Below are 4,633 nucleotides of genomic sequence, written 5' to 3'. Positions count from 1 at the left end.
TAGAGGTCATCACACTATAAGGAATAGTATTAAAAGGTCTCAGTATTAGGAAGCCTGAGAACCACTCCCAGGATTGATGCACATATGTGTTGCATGTAGTTTTAAAAAGAAACCCACACTAAATCTGACTATGCACTACCCTTGGCAGTCTCACCCACCTCCTATGTGGCTGTCTTGCCTGGATCTGCTGTTGACATCTCTGGCCATCCACCCACTGTGGCTAGTCTGTAGAATGCCAGCTCACTCAGTTCCCTTTAGCCCCATGAAATGAAAACACTAGAGATTTATAATATACCAGCCAGATTTATAATGGTAAATCTCCAACACCAAAATGCCCATGCAAAAGAACAGACAACTCAATAATATAAGTACAAGCTGCACAATTAGATTAGACAAATATACCACTTCACTACTCAGTTACCCAGATATGAAATCCCTAGCTTCTTGTGGCTCCTCTAGGCCACATGGTTCTGGTTCATCTTCATCTCCTTCTTCCTCCATCTTCTTCTCCCTCTGTCCTCTGTCTCATCTAACCCTGATCTTCCCACTTCTTTTTCTGTTCTCTGTATCCTCTTCTCTCTTTAAACACAATTAAACCAAACTTTAGTAAATGCAGGTAGATTTTAATAATGTTGTTTAATCATTTATTGTTGAGACATATCTGTTCCTGATAGCACCCCTTTGTTGGATTCAAAGAAGATATTGAGCATCTTTACTTCTAGGCGAGGTTGTACATTGTGGCAAGGTAGTCACTGAGCAGGAATTGCCTATTTCATCTGCAGACCAATACTGTACAGGAAAGGACACTTTATACAGAATAGTCAACTATTGACCTTGCCGAAGCAGGTTGAGCAGTCCTTTAAATTTTTTTCTGCTTTACAAGAGTCTGTCATATAGTTGTTCTTTGGCCAGAAGGCTGATACAAGGTTTTGGAGAATCAGGGGCTGTCCAGGTAGACAGCTATCTCTACATTTTGCTTCAGTTTTGGAAGCTATGTTAGTGCTTCCTATAATTTTCAGGTAATATTTGAGCCACTCTCAGATTTCTGGAGGGTTTGAAGACTGACTGTAGTCTCTTAACCAACCCAAGCTGTTCAGTACTGAGAGATGATATGAGAGATATATTTGAGAGGATGGTGTTTGGATACTTACAAGTTAAAACTGGGCCAAAACTCAGTTGTACAATTGTATGTCTTTTAAGTTAGATAGATGGTAGAGTGCTTTTCCAAATTGACAAATTGATGGACTGGTTGTCATTTGTACCTCATACTATGTAATTTACTTGTCATAATTTTATTCAATTATATCTGGGAGAAGAGATTTTTTTATTGGACAGAAAGGGTGAGGTGTAGAGGAATTTCCCCTAGTTATTTGATTGGCTGATAAAGATGACAGGAAACCAATCATTGGAAGAAAATATGGGATCTTCTGGGCAGAACAGGAAGGGAAGGGGAGAAGAGCAAGGTCAGACAAGATGGAGGAATGTGGGAGAGGAAAATGAAGGAAGAAGAAGATGGAGCAGAACCATGTGGCCTGGAGGAGTCACAAGTAACTAGGGATTTCATAGTTGGGCAACAGAGTAGTAAAGTGCATATTTGTCTAATCTAATCATGCAGCTTGTAGTTATATTATTGAATTGAGAGTTCTTTGCATGGGCATTTTGGGGTTGGAGATTTAACATTATAAATCTGGCTGATATACTATAAGTCTATAGTGTTTTCATTTCATGGGGCTAAGGGGAGCTGAGTGAGCGGTATCTGGCATAGGGAGTGGATGGCCTGAGAAATGAGAACAGTAGCTTCTGGCATTTCAGGAGGAATTGGTTTAGTTAGCTTACCAAGCTAGTCACAGGAGCCAGAGCAATATGGCCACTTAGAGTTAGCCATGGTGGTGGTCGAGACCACCGATGCCAGTAAACAGTAGGATTTAGCCTGGGTTCATTTTAAACCTGCACACTACACATATAAACCCACAGAGACTGAGGCAGCATTCACTGGGACTGCACAGGGCCTGCACTAGATGGGCTCCTAAAGCTGAATGAAGAGGTAGACCCATCCCTAAACCAGAAGCTGATTTCAATTAATAACCACTTGCAAATGAAAAACTAGTTTTTCTCTAAGAAAGTTTCACTGAAGAAACTACTCTTCCCCCCCCCCCACTTCCTGTAATTTTATTTGGAGAAGAAATCATAGTTATCAATTCTAGAGCAGAGATAAAAATGCTGCCATTTTTTCCTGATCCTCTTACAGATATTTTTCTCCACAACTTTCTGTGATTGTTCTAGTCACGGTCATCCTATTGAGCTTTGATATCACCTCCTTTAGTTAAGCCACAAACTAATTCGTCCCAGTTGTTTTGGGATCTGGGACATAATAGTTGCTCAGTGCACACTGAGTAGATGTTCAAAGTATGAATAAGAAATCTCTGACCTAAAAAGTAGCAAGCCAGGGTGAGTATAGAGCTCATCCCTTTGTATCACGTTGCTTTCTCTAGTTCATCCTAACTCCATTCTTTCTTTTTTTTATTGGATATTTTCTTTATTTACATTTTAAATGTTATCCCCTTTCCCAGTTTCCCTCCCTCCCAGGAACACATCCTCCTTCCCCCTGCTTCTATGAGGGTGTTCTTCCACCCACCCACCCACTCATACCTCCCCACCCTGGATTTCCCCACACTGGGGCATCTATCGAGCCTTCATAGGATCAAGGACATCTCTTAAGGGTAGGATGCATGTCCATTCCCTTATAAATCCCTCCCTGCCTCCCCTTTCCTTTCCCTCAGATCCATTCCTCCCATGTTTCCCTTCAGAAAAGAGCAGGCCTCCTAGGGATATCAACCAAACATGGCATAACAATGTGCAATTAAGATTAGGCATCTCCCCTCATATTAAGGCTGGAAGAAGCAACCTAGTAGGAGGAAAGAATCCCAAAAGTAGGCAAGAGTCAGAGACAGACCTGTTCCCACTGTTAGGAGTCCCACAAAAGCCCCTAGATAAACAACCTTTGTGCAGAGGACCTAGCTCATATCTGCACAGGCTCCATGTTTGTCAGTGTTGTCTCTGTGAGCGTCTATGAGTTCTGCTTAATTAAGTCTATGAGCCCTGTGAGTTTGGTGTCCTCAACTCCTCTGGTTCCTACAATCCTTCTTCTGCTTCTTCTGAGGGATTTGCTGAGCTCTATTTAATATATGACTGTGAGTCTCTACATCTGCTCCCATCAGCTGTTTGAGAAAACCCTTCTGATAATGACTGGGTTAAGCACTGATTTATGAGAATAACAGAATATCACTAGGAATTATTTCATTGATTTTTTTATCCTAATCATGTTTGGTTCCACCCTAGGCTTTCAATTCCTAGCCATCTAGGCAATGTCAGGCAGGCTCTCTCTTGTGGTGTGGGCCTCCTTAGACCAGTCATTCATTGGCCACTCTCAAAAACCTTGAGCAACCATTGCTCCAGAACATCTTGCAGGCATGACAAATTATAGGTTAAAGGTTTTATGGTGTCCCAATCCCTCCAGTGGAAGCCTTTCCTGGTTACAGAAGATGGCCTGTTCAGGCTCCATATTCCCCATTAGTAGGAGTCTTCACTAGAGTCTTCCTCACACATTTCAGAGAGTTGCCATCACCCTAGGTTTGCACATTGCCCCTTTGCAAAATGCACTCCAATTCCAGTTGTCTCTCACAGTACTCTCGACCTCCACTCCTCACTACCTAATCCTTCCTAGTGCTATCCCCACCCACCAGCAGTCCACTTTCAAGTCTGTTGCATATCTATTATGGCTTCCAGTTTAATGTTTTAAGGGATATCTGAATAGTGCATGGCTTTAAAATTCAGAGTCTAGCTTTGTGCAGTGGCAGTATTGTAGCCAGTGAGGTTTATTCAAGACATAATTATTGCTAATTGAAAAATCAAAGTCTAATAAAATTTTTTAAATTTCTTGATAACAAAAGTTCTTAATATAGAGATCTAGGTATTGGTCGATAAAATGAAAAGGGACTGCTCCCATGAAATTGTACATAAAATTAAGCATGTATCTACCCACATTTCATAGAAATAAAATTCATAAAAATATTAGATTCACAAAGGGGTCTCTAATATTTATAAAGCTAACAAGCATTATTTTATAAGTTAAATATTTTTAGTATCAGCTTATTTTTATAGTTAAGTAAACAATGTGGTAAGGCTGGAGAGACAGTTCAGATCATATCTATCCTGAATGGAGTAAAATAGCAACTCATGGTTGTTTTGATTTGCATTTCCCTAGTGACTAATAACATTGAGCATCTTTTCAAGTACTATCTTTTGATATACTTTTTTCACTTTTATGAAGTACATATTATCTACTTATTCTATTTTCTGCTTGTGCTTGATATCATACATAAGAAACCATCACTTTTCTCATGTGATATGACAAAACAACTTAAGGAACAATGGATTTGTTTTGGCTCACAGTTTGAGGAGGATACAATCCAACATGGTAGGAAAGGCATGGCAATGAGCAACCCCATGATAGCCAGAGTGTGGCGCCCCTGATTACTTTATGACCACAGTCAAGAAGCAGAAAGACTTAGGAAGAGAAATAGGACTCGATCATAACCCTAAAGGCCCATGCTCCAGAAACTCATCTCCTGCA

The 4,633-nt window shown here is 40.4% G+C and overlaps 1 pseudogene; it reads left to right on the top strand.

Annotated features, from left to right (window-relative positions):
- Nucleotides 1-3,839: 3,839 nt before the first annotated feature.
- LOC116095553 lies at nt 3,840-3,944 on the top strand (annotated as a pseudogene).
- Nucleotides 3,945-4,633: the final 689 nt, after the last annotated feature.

Source organism: Mastomys coucha, chromosome X (assembly GCF_008632895.1).
Source record: "Mastomys coucha isolate ucsf_1 chromosome X, UCSF_Mcou_1, whole genome shotgun sequence".
NCBI classification, from domain to species: domain Eukaryota; kingdom Metazoa; phylum Chordata; class Mammalia; order Rodentia; family Muridae; genus Mastomys; species Mastomys coucha.
This window is presented reverse-complemented; position numbering and strand designations above follow the sequence as displayed.